The 16,537-nt window shown below is 36.6% G+C and overlaps 1 pseudogene; it reads left to right on the forward strand.

The window, feature by feature from the left end:
• The first annotated feature begins 5,406 nt into the window (after positions 1-5,406).
• On the forward strand, positions 5,407-10,694 carry LOC141434650 (lysosomal proton-coupled steroid conjugate and bile acid symporter SLC46A3-like; annotated as a pseudogene).
• Positions 10,695-16,537: the final 5,843 nt, after the last annotated feature.

The raw sequence follows: 16,537 nt of genomic DNA on the forward strand, positions 1-16,537 counted from the left end.
TTTGTTACTTCATTACATTACGTCTATCCCATTGAATCGATTTAGATGAAATTCATACAGTAGTTAGAATCCCGGAGAAGGACATAGGATAGTTTTTATCCCGGAAAATTGCATAGTTCCTGCGGGATAGCGATAAACAAATTCTACGCGGACGGAGAAGCGGGTAACGGCTAGTAATGTAATATAACACAACAACCGCACACGGTTCTAACGATTTCGAAGAAAATTAAATTTAAAGGATATTTTTTGTCTAAAAATCAAACGGTCAAGGTTTCATCTTTAGCTGTGATCTTTAGAAAATTAGTTTATTTTTATTAGGTGCCTCGATAATACGCTTGCTGGCGCCATCTATTGGCAAGATATACAATGACCGTACAAACATGTACAGTCAAGTTCGTAAACTCCTGAGCAAAATTGTATCAAAATATCTGAACACGCTTCTACTCCGTTAACAATAGAGTCGTGTTCAGATATTTTTTATCAAATTTTTGCTTAGAAGTTAATGAACTCGACCGTAATCTTATTAATTTAACTGGCTTTCTTGTCTGTAAATATTCAAAGTAGATATTCATGGAGCACAATAATAATTAATAACTTAAAATGAAGATAGACGTTGTCAAAATACGAAATAGAATAAATTACATTAAATTATGGTCCAGTAAGTACTGAGTTAAAAAAAATTGATTGATATATTATCCTAGATTATTAAAATTTGATCATGTAAAGTAAAATTATATGTATTTTAATTACTTTAATAAATATTAATAACTTAATTGACAGTCTTAATCGACAATTACTGAATTAATAGATAACAATTTATTTCTCTTCTTACTGTAGACTGTAGTTACTACTTTGTAAATTTTTTTTTGAATAGGTCAAATGTGACACAAAAAGTGACGATTCTCATTAAATTAATTGAGGGTAGTGTAATCAATTTGTGTTTTATAATAATGTGATGTAATATTATATTTTCCATCCATCCATCCCAGCCTATATACGTCCACTGCTGGGCACAGGCCTCCTCTCAGAACAAGAGGGCTTGGGCCTTAGTTCCCACGCGGCCCAGTGCGGATTGGGAACTTAGAACTTATATTATATTTTATTGTACTGTATTGTATAAAGGTCTCTATCCATTACACCGTATCCTACCATGCATGACCATTATAGCAACGTGTCAGGCAAAATAATATTCTTTGTGTTTAAAAGTATGAGATAATTCCCACAAGCACGTTTCCTAACCAACCGTCGCCGTCGTGTGTCATATAATGCGCTTGACACTACGTTTTTGACACGTCCCTATTATGATCATGACATTATACGGTACGGTACGTCTAGTGGGTAGAGATCTTAAAACTTAGCGCCTATTGCTCTAAGAGACTTGTGATTTTGCTGTTCATTGCTACCTTCTTATCGTTCCATTATCTTTTATAACGCTTGTCTTCCACAGCTACCATCGCGTTGGTTAACTTATAGATGACTAATTGGTAATTAAAAAAATAAACGGAACCAAAGTTATTTTCACTATATTTTACTTTTCCCGCGGGAGCAATAGCTCATCAATAGGGTTTGGTAGCGGAATTGAAACTCCGAGGTCTTATTAAATTACTATGGGACTTCCTTCAAATTCATCATCTTGTGTGAAACGGTTCCTCTGGATCATTTAATTTCTTATCATAGTCTAAAATGAGAAGAAATTAATAAATATACAGTAATATAAAGTACATTTGAAACACTGAATAAATACGACAATAATAACAAAGGCATCGTTTCATTAATTATGCAATTTATCGCAAGGATTAAAGACAACCCGGGATTCCCGGGATTATGCAAAGATCGAGATGTTAATTAATACGGCAACTGGGACCCGGACAGCTGCGTTCAGAATAAGGTTAAAAGTCAGTTAAATTAATTGTTCTGAATATTTAATCCACTGTGATGTGGATTGCTTTGAATCATATTAAATTATACGTTATTATATAATTTTTTTAGTTAGTTATTAAATTTTATTCACTGTATAATGAAATTCAAACGGTCGATTTCAGTGACTGTAGGCTCTCGTAGTTTGGTTAGGTTAGGTTAGAGTTTTTCAACTAACTTTCTAAAAACTTTCTAAAAATGTTTTCAGTTCGTTTTTTCTGTTCGGGTAGGTCAAAAAGTACTATACGTTGCGTAAATGCATTTTATTTATATTATTACCTCCGATCAACGATTAGTGATCGGAGGCCGCCTCTGCTGCTGCAAGGCGCTGCTGCAAGGAGCTAGTGTGTATACGAACCAATTTCCACGGAATCGGTGACATTCCGTCTGGTCTCGTGCCAGCATCTCTGGCGATGCCCGATGGCTTCAGTAATGCTGGCAAGAGAGCGACGGATAATGTCATTGAGAGCAGTGTGTCATGAGAAGCGGCCCGCACTCGTCTCGCACGAAAGACCGTGGTGTTCCAACGCGTTGACCTCAATGCCGCAGGGGCATTTATGCGGTGCGCAAACTGCTACTTCCAGTCGCAGGCAGATTGAAATTCTGAGAGTTTCGGGCTCTAGAGAAGTGCCAGTGTTGGCTGATGGATGGATGGTTACACCAGCATCCGGCTTCTTTTGTACCTGCAGCCAAGAGACTGGCACGATCAGAGCTCTTGCTGCGGCTCAGGAGTGATTCATATGTCAAATCTGATTAAATGTCGTCACCTTTTAAATTTTAAATTTTCTAGGAAATCCTTACCCGGACAGGCAATAAAAGACTAAGCTATTTTGGTTTCCGTCAAACCCGCGGTGTCATAGTTTAAAGGGAAGATCCTCAGGATTTTACCTATGAAATCTGCCTAGCCATGGGCGGAGGACAAAAATGCTGATGCGGAAATAGAAGAAATTTTGCGAATCCCTATCCCACCAAAGCGATCGGGAAGGGATGCTTGAGTCCAAGATTCTTCGCTTAGCTGAATGGTCAGAATTGATGTCACGTTTGCTTTGATTTAGTCATCCATTTGTGTCAGTGAATTATTGAATTCAGTGAATGGACCGCAGCGAAGTATATCAGTATACTTAGAAACGAAAAAACAGAATTTTAAAATTGTCTTTGCGAAATGGGGACTAATTTTAAACACACTTTCATACTTTTTGAATTTAGATAATAAAGATTCTAAAATATAATTCGGGAAGGATTCTTCAAATATAAGAGACAATACAATACAAACAATAAATTGTTGTACAATAGAAATAGCAAGCGATATAGAAAAGATCCAAGGAGGCTGAGGGATCTATCTACTATTTTAATGTTGGATGTCGGTGCATCGAATTTTGTTTTTAAGTCCAGTACATTTAAATCAGGATTTTGCAAAAATGATTCACACTTGGTAAAGTTAAGCTCTAAGCCAATTGCTTGAAATTTGGATTGGATGGTAGGGTAGAAAGGTCAGACAGTAAGGTATCCAAGTCGCCTCCTAGGGTTCCGTCATGTACATACCAGACATTGAATTTGGATTTTAAATTTTGAATAATAGGTTTAATAGGAACTTAGTGAAAATAACTAATAAATCTTTAAAGGGGATTTCTATCATGCTAGCATTGTAAAGTTCAGGGTACATAGCACCTCAAAGTGTTGTTTTCTCGATTTTAATGAAAATTTGCACTTTAAAGTTGAATATTTTGCAAAAAAACAATCAAAAAGTCGTTTTAGCAACCCTCTAATCCTATCGACCTATCGAACGATATCACCCCCACTTTAGGCTTATTTTTTTATTTTTTTTGAAATTTTTATTGTACCGTTTTGTCAGCATAGTTTACATATATAATCGTGCAAATTACAGCTTTCTAGCATTGATAGTCCCTGAGCAAAGCCGCCGACGGACAGACAGACAGACAGACAGACATAGCGAAACTATAAGGGTTCCGTTTTTGCCATTTTGGTTACGGACCCTAATAAAAGATTACAACTATTGGGTCAGTGACGAGCAATCATACGTGCTTTGATTGAAATATTGTAATTTATGTCATTCCTATAATATAATAGTTACTATCTACCAAGACAAATCTAACGACATCTATATATAACACGAGTAAATTTTATCAAATAGTCAAAATACCATAAACGGGACTTATCACGCTATTTTTACACGAGTAATATTCACCTCGACGTTTCGGCAACGTTACAGTTGCCGTGGTCAATATATCAAGCCGTTTAATTTAGTTTGCCTGCCGAGCATGACGAAGAAATAGACAAACGTACTACGTACGTACAACTATTGTTATTTACTCGAAAAACATAACGCTTTTCTTGACGCTATTGAGCAGATATGTTAAATTTTAACGCCTGTTCGATTATTTTGAAGAAGCAACTTTGTGTTTTTGCGGCAATTTTATACCTGACACAGTTATAAAGTTGCTTAGGTACCGGAAAGACGTAAATGACGAGTTCTTGATTAATTAAAGATTTACAGCATTTCATTTTGTACAGCTTATATCACTGTGATTAGCTAAGTAAATTTTGTTGGCGGCTGCACATCGTTCTGTTTATATATAGGGGATAATCTTTGATAAATACCTACTAGCTACTGAATAGACTCCCAAATTCCATCAATAATAGAATATTCCACTATCTATAATTAACATAAACTCCATTTTACCCCGAGAAAGCGCAATTTCCCGCGTGACCCAGTTGAAGTTCCGGATAGTAGCTTTACCTGATAAAACGTAACGTGCAAGAAGAAAATCTCAAGGTCATTAATGAGAAAGAAAATTCAGACACGACTGAATTCAATAAACCTTACCATCCCAGCCTATATACGTCCAACTGCTGGGCACAGGCCTCCTCTCAGAACAAGAGAGCTTGGGCCATAGTTCACACGCAACAATGAATTGCTTCGCAGGTTTGTGCAGGTCTCCTCACGATGTTTTCCTTAACCGCAAAGCTCGTGGTAAATTTCAAATGTAATTCCGCACATGAACTTCGAAAAACTCAGAGTTGCGAGCCGGGGTTTGAACCCACGACCCTCTGCTTGAGAGGCGATAGGTCAAACCACTAGGCCACCACGGCCTTACTTTGTTAAAATATAAAATTATGTTTACTGTATGTACCTATATACATGAAATAGTAAGTACGAGTACAGGGACAAACAAAGTTTTCAAACTATAATAATACCAATTTGAATTACGATAAGTATGGTATTTCAATACTATACGCTTTTGGATTAAATAAATTTTAACGATGTATAGTTAGCTAAACCGGATCATTAGAGTATAAAGATACAATATTACGTGCATAAGCCATGACACACCTCACAAAAATACCCGCAGAGGAATGCGAATGAACTTTGGTATTATGTAGAATCATCTTCAAGGACGCCTGGAACGAACCTATCGCCATGTAATATATGTTATTAAGTCTAAACAAGTTTCTTAAAGCCTCCACATCAATTGATAATACGTGTAGTCAGTAGTGATCCGTGTTTACAAATAAACAGACCTCAGCGTGGCCAAGCTTATTCAGTGATAAAAATTAATGATAATTCAACAGAAAACATGAAAGAGGCTGAAATTGAACTAGCTCAAACTGCAAATAGCAATGAAAATGGTGGAATTAAACCCAGGGAACCACGTAAACCTTTATTGGACTATGTGAAGGTGGCATTTGCTTTTTTCACCATTGAACCGTATCTCCTGTGCTATGTATTACCTAGTTCGATATCAAGCATAGCCGTTCAGAGGTTAAACTTGGAAAAGGCCTGCCGAGTTGGATTAAATCATACTAAGGAGAAGTGTGATGAATGGGAGGGTAATATCACTGTCCAAATCCAGTCAATGGTGGCTGATATGACGACGTGGCAGATTCCTCTACAAAGCGGCATTCCAGCTATTTTTATACTGTTTGTTGGAGCATGGAGCGACCGCACAAGGAACAGAAAAGCTCTTATGCTGTTGCCTATTTTTGGTGAATTAGTGTCCTCGTTTGGTTTGATCTTGACCACGTATATTTTTTCAACGAATGGCCGCTTTGGGCGACTGGGCTGATAGAGTCACTGCCGACTGCCTTGTCCGGTGGATTGTCAATTGCTTTAATGGGGTCCTATAGTTACCTTGCAGATGTCACGTCCGTGGAGTCACGTACATTCAGAATTGGAATCGCCGCTGTTATAGTGACATTGGGTTCACCAGCAGGCACGTCAATCAGTGGTATATTATTACAAGAATTTGGCTACTACGGAGTATTTGGAACAACAACTACTCTCTATTGTTTCGGTTTTCTGTATACTTTCTTTAGGATTCATGATGTAAACCCAATTAAAATACAAGGGACTTGGTTTGAAAAGTTAAAAGATTTCTTCCATCCGAAGAATGTTTGGGAAACAATTTGTATTGTGTTCAAATCGAGTGCGAGAGTGAAGGTCATTTTAGTGATTGCAGCTCACATTGTTATTGTTGGACCTATTTTTGGTGAGTTATTTATAGTAGTTTTATCAATACTTATAATGCTTTCATTGAGATCGACACTTAACAAGAAAGTATCTACAAAACATGAAATAAAATTACAAAATTAAACGGTCCACTCACTCACTCACTAATATCGAGAACGGTTAAATGAAAAAGATCATCTAGAAAGATCGAAACTAGTCATATCGTTCCTGACGAATCGTGAAGATCCGTGAGTTGAATCATTTATTTTTATCACAATAAATATTAAATATTAATTATTTATATTTTATCACGATAGAGCTTAAGGTACTTAATATTAAACCATGAAATACACGATTTGAATTGAATCTGCTAATAATTAATTTTGTCAACGACAATATTTAATTTGATGGTGTGACTAAAATATTTTAAATTCATTTTAACTTCTAGTTTGAGAATACAGTAATAAGCCGGCCAAGAGCGTGTCCGGGACTTTTGAGTTCGTTTATGTATTAGCTTAGAGAGAGGGGGGGAGGGAGACGCACTTTTCATTATAAAGTTTAATATTTTAAATCAACATTTGGTATAGTCTGTCGCTGTCTGTCATTTGGTATATCTGTTATGTTTTTAAATGGGTCTCTGAAAAAATATTTTAAAATTTTCTTCAAACTATTATTGGCCGCCTAATAGGTACGCACACATAAACAACACGCCTGTATTCCCAAATGGGGTAGGCAGAGCACACGAAACTTTACCACTTCGGAGCCACTTTTAGCAATTTTAGGTTTTAAGTTTGACAAAAACGGTACAATAGTGTCAGGTTGCTAGCCTGTCGCTTACGGTAATATTAACCTTTATCCTCAGTCGCCTATACGTCGCATATAAAATTGCGCATTTTAAGCACTTGTTGTACAATCTACTATTTCTTCACCATCGACATGACATACATGACATATCTGTATATTTTCTCACCGAGCGGCAGTAAATTGTTTCATTGCATTCAGTTACTAAAGTCATAATCAAAATGTTTTGCATGTTAATTAATACTTCACTTTGTTACGTACCTAATATCGTATACTACCAATAAATGCATGTAAACTAACAGTCGTAGATACAAGTCTAGACAAAAGATTCGGCAAGTTACAACGAATACGTATTCCTCAGCGTAAATAGTGTTTATAATTTGACACAGACATTAGGTTTCATCTTTACTTCTGCACGAGAGAAGAGAAAATATGGAACCATTTCACTGTAAACGTCATAGTGACATCGCATTAATTAACAAGGAAAATGGTAATGACTCCTTTGAAAAGGTTCCATAGTGGCTCATGAATGAAAGTCCTTGACCGTACACACAAAACAACCACATACTTATACAGGGTGGAAAGTTGATATGGGGCAACAAGGACAGCTACCAGATCCCTTGCTGCTACGCGAAAATGCTGTTAGGAGATCTTTTTAACTTTTTGGGTGATGACAATCGACATTCACAGATTTTTGATAAAATGTACAGTCAGCGAGAAAATCGATAGATTTGACTTTTTTTTAATGCCAATCGGTCCCATTTCTATCAAGGATTAAAACACTCTTTGAGACCAACTGAGGTTAGAGTACTAGAACACCCACAAATCAAAGAAAACTTATTCCATACAACTGTATGGTACTGTATGGTGTTCCTGTACCCTAGGAACTCCTAGGGTAGGGTAGGGTACTTAACATTTTAACTAAGTTAGTGTCTTAACCCAGTATTGTTGGCCCATCTCAACTTTCACGCTGTTTGTACAGGTAGATAGATATATGTATACGCAATTTTATTATCTATATAGGCGATGAAATATATTTAGCTTATTATAGGAAATCATTAAGTACCTACCTCATTCTATAGAAAATATGTGCAATGTACCATGAATCATTAAAAACTTTTACTGAACTGAACAAGATTTTTTTTACTTTCTAGGTGAAGGAACAATGCTTTATCAATACATAGTGCTGAAGTATATGATGGATGATGTTGAAATCAGCCTCTTTTTCACATATTCCATCCTTTTGGGTTTATGCGGTAAGTTTTAAATATGCTATATATACTTATTTGTTATCAAAAAGCACGAAAAATAAAAATGATTTAGATTTTTTTTCCCATGGCTACTGTTTAATTTCTTTGCATTGGAAGTAAAAAGCAGAATGTATAACTTGATTATAAACACATTTTACCCTCGACTTAACTACTAACCCTAGACTGCAGCGGTTATTTATAAATGTCTCGATTGAAATGGTGCGTTTTATTCACTTGTTGTAATCTACTATTAATGATACGCTACTACGCGGAGGTTAGTAATAGATTTTGCTTGCGGATGTAAAATACATCCTTGTCCTTCCCATAAGCCTTACTCAAGTTGATCATTGTGATACAAAAACTAGCTCCGACCACAACATATTACATCAGTCAGAAAATAATTACGTTATTGTATAGATACAAACTGATTAAAACTGCTCGTTCACGGTCAAAGAACTGTTACAAAGGTTAAGTTTGGCTCAAATTTTAGATAATTTTGGATTAAACTTATCATAAAAATAAATTCTTTAAAAAATTAAGAAAGGGAGTTATTTCTTTATTGTTTAATGAAAGCTTATAACGAGCCTATTCTAAATACATACGTATAGTATCATAATATACACTTTTAAGCTGTCATTTTCACAGGAGCATCAGAATTTTTAATAAAATATTAATAATTAAAAACCTGTCTGCCTTAAAACGAATAAACCTGTAGAACTCTGTCAAGTAACTTAAACATGAATAGTCGGGAACATTACTGGGTTTACCGGTAGTTAAAAAAATTGTTGCTACCAATCCTACCAAAAATAGTAAGTAGCCGTTTATTAAAAAAAAAATTTGTGTGTTTGGTGGGCCAACCTGGCGCCCATCCGAAATTTGACAGATCGCGGGTAAAAGTATCTACTATACTACTACAAAAAAAAGTATGAAAGAAAAAAAAAACAAATTGGCGGAAACCTTGCGAATTTTCCGTGGACATTTTTTGAGAGTGCGAATGTAAACTTACAAAAATTGAATCATCGAGTGCTAGTTTACAGCATGAGTTTTTTTTTTCGTCTACTATTCCTGTAATAGTTGAAAGAATAGCTGATTATGCACCGCATTAAGTAATTTATATTGCCCGCGTACTTTTTAAAGCCCTCGCTGACGCTCGGGCTCCAAATTGGCACTCGGTACGATAATAAATAACTTTCTGCTTGGTGCAACAATCTACTATTTCACACCGGAGCGCAAGCTTCGTAACAGTCTTCATAAATTACCTACAAGCTTTTATAACTTTCGGTAGGTATATGAATGTATGTATGTGCAGGTTCACTTTTAGTGGTCGGATTAACTTGAAATTTGACATACCTATATACTTACGTAAGTCAGGTTACAATATATTAATCTGGTAGTAAAATTATGGTTATTCAGCCAGGATTATCTCTGCAGAGGGAACTCCGAACGGTTAATAGCATCGACTTGAAATTTGATACGGAAATGTAGTTTGAATGACAATGCAAGTACAGTCAGCAAAAGCTTGTGTTCAAAATATATTTTTTTTTTCAAAATTTATTTCCTTTCGTGTTACAGGCACAGCAGTAGCGGTGACAGTATTCAGCAAACTGTTAAAAATGCACGACGCCTTCATCGGCATCATAGCAACGGCGTGCAAAGTGATATCTTGTTGCGTGTACGCATTGGCTCCGACAAAGCCTTGGTTCTACTCCGGGCCGGCTTTCGACTTCTTCGGCAATTCCGGAATAACCGCCATCAGATCCCTAGGGACCAAGGTCGTTGAACCTGACCAAGTCGGTAGGTGTTTAAAGAAGATTTTTTTACCACGAGTTTTACGGTGAAGAAAAACATCGCTAGGGAATCTGAACAAACTTGGGCATTAATTGAATGGTGTATGTGAAATTCCCAATCCACACTGGGCGGGCCCGCGTGATAACTGCAGCCCAAGCCCTCTCATTCTGTGAAGAGACCTATGCCCAGCAGTAGGACGTACATATTTGGGCTGGAATGATGATGATAATGATTATGATATAATATCCAGTTACTTAGTACTCACGTGTAATTTGTAAATAAATTACCTATTTTTATGTTCTCTTTCAGGCAAGATGTGCTCTCTCATAGGGTTCGTAGAGGCAGTAGCGCCGGTGATCTACACACCGTTATACTCTCAGACATACAAATATACCCTCGCCACACTACCGGGGGCATTTTATCTGCTAGGAGGCGCAATGACGATACCAGCCTTCTTGATATTTATGTAAGTTGTATTCATATTGAGACATGGGAGATATTTAATGTACCATCAGCCATATCTGTGGTCTACCACCCTAAAGTTGATAATCGTTTGCATGTCACAAAACAATAATGCAATAGACGTGTCTGTCACTTGAAAGTTCGACTTTCGCGACATAGTATTCATCTTGATAGAACTTGTTTAAAAATTGATATGTCGGCGCCGATCGTAAAATCCGCCTGATCACAAAATTCCTAGGCATTTCCTGAAATGGCGCTATTTTATTAATTGGCTAAGGGACATCCGGTGACGTATAGACAGATCATGAAATTCCTAGGCATATCATGAAACGCCATCATTTGATGATTTGGCCAGTTTTTGGCAGATCATGAAATTCCTAGGCATATCATAAAACGCCGACATATCGGTTCTGGCACTTCGCCGGCCGCTACCGCGGCCCGCTCGCTTCGCTTGCTCGGCTTGTGGGTTGTGGTCACGATTCATACTAACCGAACTCCTCGCTTTGCTCGTCGTACCTAAATTATTCTTTTTTTCGGCATATCACGATGTGCCCGGTATAGAACTAGGAATATCTACGAATGCATTGCTCTAATCGATCTGCCGTATTGTTTCTCAGGCACATCGTGATATGCCTGGCCAACGTTTAGGCATATCGTGAAATGGCGCCATTTCATGATATGCGTAGGAATTTCGTGATCTGGCGGATTTTACAATTGGCCGCCGACCGAATATCACTTGCCAATCAACATTTCGCTGATGGATGATTCAACTTGACAACTAACTATTAACAAGTTTTTGTATGACAACGTATCATTTAGTCGAATTATTATAAAGCAGAATATTATAATGACTTAAAACGTTTTGAAAACTTATCACTTGTCAAATCTTTCACTAGGCCAAAGAACTATTAAACGAATAACGTTTCGTCAGTGGCCGGCGAGTGCCAGAATCGTCTTTTTAGGGTTCCGTAGCCAAATTGGCAAAAACGGAACCCTTATAGTTTCGGCATGTCTGTCTGTCTGTCTGCTGTTTTTCTGTCTGTCTGTCCGTCCGCGGCTTTGCTCAGGGACAGTCAATGCATGAAAGCTGTAATTTTGCACGAATATGTATGTAAACTATGCCGACAAAATGGTAGAATAAAAATATTTTGATTTTTTTAGGGTACCTAAAGTGGGGGTGTATGTTTTTTCTCATTCAACCTTGTAGTGTGGGGTATCGTTGGATAGGTTAAAACCAATAGGGGGTTGCTAAAACGATTTTTCGATTCACTGATTTATTGTTTGCAAAATATTCCCCCTCTAAAATCTAAACCGGTGGGTGGACAAATTTAAAAAAAATTCAGGATGGCAGTAAGTATAACAAACTTACAAGGAGAAACTATAAAGGTTAAGTTTTCTTGAGAATTATTAGTAGTTTAAGAGTAAATAGCAGCCTAAGGTATAAAATATACCTAAACTTGGAATATTCCGTACAAAATACGAAATCCTTAGAAAAATATACTTATTTTTTTCGTAATGGGAAACCTTTTTCGGGCGTGTTCGACACGCTCTTGTTCAATATTTCTTTTCAAATACCTATCAATAACATGAGTGTAATTTGATAAATTATAAAAAAAAAAAAACAATGAAACATTTGGGAAAAATTGTACAGCGAAAATGAATTACGCAACCAAACATTCTACTAACCAAAAGTTGGCATTTTGAAAAGTGACTTTATAACAAACAGACCAAACGTACAGTTGGTAACCATGAGGTTGGCAAATAAAACAAAATCGTTTGATAAGTTGGCAAGTGATCATTTGGCGAAAATAAATTATGAGAAAAGTTGGTTGAGAACTAATAATCGGCGAAACAATAATAATATGCTTAACAACCGCTTAAGAACAAGGCGAGATGTCTTTAGGCTTTACTACCACAACATGATCTATAATATACGTTTCTCTTTTACTAGAATGAAACGAAAGAGACACAAAACTTGAACCGGAAATTCATAGTGGTGATATAATATTATACATATAAAGACAATAATAATTCTCCGTTAAATGCCTCATCAGCTAAAAGTTCACGGTCACCAGAGGCCATATTGTCTAACGCGGTGAGGTTTGTGATTGCATTCACCATCTCTCTCTACCCTCGTCTTATATCGTGTAACAGAAAGAAGTGGGGAAAACGATCGTGATTCCAAGTCTATTAAATAATGAGGATCTTAGTACCATAGATTTCAAAATATCCTATTGCTAATGGCATAATATATATTCCTCCAAAAACGTAAATATAAAAAATAGGTCAAGTTCTCCCTTGACACTGGTAGTGGTATCTATAATGATGCCAATTTTGATGCTCACTAAATTTCACTATAAATAGTTCATGTACTCACTGTAGAAGAAGTTAGTACCTGGGCGACCGAGTTTCGCTCGGATAAAATTGAAAGTAAATTGCGTTTTAAGATTAAGATTAAGATTAAGATTAAGATTGATTTATTTGCCAACATGAACAATACAGGATAGGCACACAGAATACAAATAAACAATAAACTATTAAAAAATGCGTTTGCCAGTCCCTTGCACTGTGTGGCAAAGGAACAGGCTTAGCTTATGCTGCGCTTGCTCAGAAGCTGCCAGCGCTGGTTTTCAGCCTGCCCCGTTGACAGGCTAGCTAGAATGGCTTACATAGCAGGTAGATTGGCACGCAAAGTAAAAAAAAAAAAAATGAAGAATGAAATAAATAAAAAACAACAATAAAAACACAGAGATAAGAACAATTAAGCTACTAATTTAGTAATTACAGCTCTACAACACTATGTTCTAACTTCTAACAAATAAAGATTTGGGTACTTTTTTGCAGACATTCCGAGTACATTAAATAGCCTGATCTTAAAGTGTCACCAAACTATTATACTTATCATCAATTTGTTCACAGAAGCTTTACCTGATACACAGAGCAGAGCAAAAAGATGTAGTGAAGAACCCTCAAGCCAAAGAAATGTATGCACATGACAACGATGTTACAGCACTTTAAAATGAAATAGGCCAGCCACAGTACAGTGGAGATTGTTACTTGAAGTCATTAAAATTTCTAATAATGATGTTTTGTTTTTCTGTTTTTTTTTTTTATTTATTTAAGAATTCCCGACACTCACTTGGCCTTTTTCGACGTTAGACAGTGGTTGCCAACCTATGGTTCGAAGACCATCTGCAAACGCTAAAATAAGGTTCACGAACTAGTGAACATGCGTGTTATATGATCAGATGAGCAGGAAAGAATATTTTTGAACGATTTATTTATTTTTCATGTTCTCATCATCTTCTTAGCGTGGGTATATAAGTCCTACAGCTGGACACAGGCCATATTTTAGAACGAGAGGGCTTGGACCGGACTAACGCCAAACGGACCTCACGATACTAACGCCATCTAGCGATATTTCATGTCAGTCAGGAAACCCTCATTTGCTCTCATAGCCGAAAACATTTTATAAACATTGGCTAAGTAATTTTTATAGGCGCTGATATTAATGGTAGGTATACGACCTAATACGCAACATCTTCGAATCGCTAAGTGATCACTAAGTGGGAACTAAAAGCTAATGCTAACCTACATTAAATTGCCTGTAGAAACAAATATGAATATAATATGAATTTATCTAATAATTTTTTGGTCTCGTCGACGAGTAGACACGTTCACAGATACTTTAAAATAAAAATATTTCTCCTTTAAACTATCATTATTTTCTACTCCTTTATCGTCTTACCATATCTATTGTACAGTCACCACTAGTCACCAGTACCAATATCTGACACAACAAGTGTGCGTAAATATCTGATACGACTCTATTTCTAGGGCCGGAAGGACATGCACGATTTTTGCACGCTCCGCTGTGGCAGATATTAATGCTGGTGACTGTACTATCTAAATCTTCAAATGTTTTTCTTCTGTGCAGGTGTGTGCTGGATTAAAGCGTGTCACACACTAAGCAGATACCATAAGATATCTGTATCTGAACGCATTATCTTTCAATACCGCTCAATACACACATAACGCAGATATTTTATATTTTATCGTAATGTATCTGTAGAGACTGACATAATTAAAAGATGGTGCGGATATTAGCTGCATATACAAATTAGTTAGAGTTCATGTGTCATCTCGTATTCGACGTTTACTTTCTCAACCTCGTATCTGACAACATTAAATTGCTTTAGAATCATCGTTATGTTAAGTAATGTAGAGTGTTAATTTGTTGTATACAATTCGGGTAGATACGAGGATGAGCAAGTAAGCGGTCGCTATTATCGTATCTGCATAGTGTTTGATTTTTTCAGATAATTAAGTGTTTATACCTACACAGATAAATTATTATCGCATCTGCGTAGTGTGCGAGACTATACGAGTAAGCCTATCTAGAGAATCCTATCCTACTAATATTATAAATGTGAAAGATTGTGAAGATATTTGGATGTTTGTCTGAACAACGAACATTTATAATTTAAAATTTAGTGAGGAGCCGGCTAAAGTTCTTTTCATTATCATAATCATCAGCCTATATATACATACATTCCACTTATGATCTCAGGAATGGCTCTAAACTTCGATAAAATATGTTATGTGGGGTTTTCGATGGCGATGTAGTTCGATCTTTATCCCAGCGTATAACCGTCCCACTGCTGGGCAAAGGCCTCTTCTCAGAATAACTTGTTGTATTTCCCACGCAAACCTAGTGCAGGTTTATTTAAAGTTCTATAAACATTCAGATACTTGTCATCCAGTTTTCATGTTGAGGGTTGCGTAAATTACATATGTTGCCAATGTTAAAGTACTTGCAATTATAATATTCCGATTTCACTTTCTCCCAAACAAACGGCTTTCGAAACAACTGCGCCTTATTTCTTAAAGGAGCAAATGACCAAGTTCATTTTATATAATAAAGGATTTATATAATTTTAATGATGTGAACATCAGATTGGGATTTGGATGACAATGACGTCAAACCTATGAAAATTAATTAGTACCTACCTATTTGATTATTTTTATCATAATTGAAGTGAAAAGCATCAGTGCCCTAAAATTCAACAAGATACTGTGCGAGTAGTTAGTGCCCGTAAAGCTTTTGTAAATAAATCGACTGCAATGTCTTTTTTTAACACTGACCTGGCACTGCCGTGTGCCTTAATTGTTATATTGTCGTCTTTTTTTTTTATTCGACTGGACTCAACTCTCCACATCGTTCAACTAGTCTACCTAGTAGTGACTAACTGTTACTCGAACATCAACATCAGCCTAAAGATAATCTACTGTTGGACAATGGTCTCCTCTTTTATAGGTAGAATGCCACAGTGAATGACACCACAAGTTGCCCGCAACTCTCACGATGTCGTCAGTAACCTAGAGGCAGACGAGCCAACGCCGTCTTCGGTTACCTGTTCTTCGTGCGATGCGGACTTCCCATTGCCGTTTAAACCTCAGTAATGGCTAGAGCTAAGTATGTCTGTGACTTTAGCTATTTGGAAAATTATTATATAGATCGTGCATTAGATTATCGTCGTGTATTGTCGTCACCCACGTCAATTCATAAGAGGTCGACAATTCATAAGAGTTGCATTTGTTTTAATCTCTCATGCTTTAAAAAAAACGATTATTTAGTACGGTGTTTTGTGGTTTAAAATCAGTTCCACGTCACTTGATGGTAAAATTATGGTGATCCTCATCGATAACATTTACAAAGCGAATTAAACAGGTTGTACTAACATAACAAACGTTGTATTTAATTAGGTGCACAACCGCGCACGCTTGGCAGATAAGCAAGGAAAAATGACGGCGGATGAGTAAGGCACGGTGCTCGAATAAATAAGCCGTG

The sequence above is a fragment of the Choristoneura fumiferana genome, chromosome 14 (assembly GCF_025370935.1).
Source record: "Choristoneura fumiferana chromosome 14, NRCan_CFum_1, whole genome shotgun sequence".
NCBI classification, from domain to species: Eukaryota; Metazoa; Arthropoda; class Insecta; order Lepidoptera; family Tortricidae; genus Choristoneura; species Choristoneura fumiferana.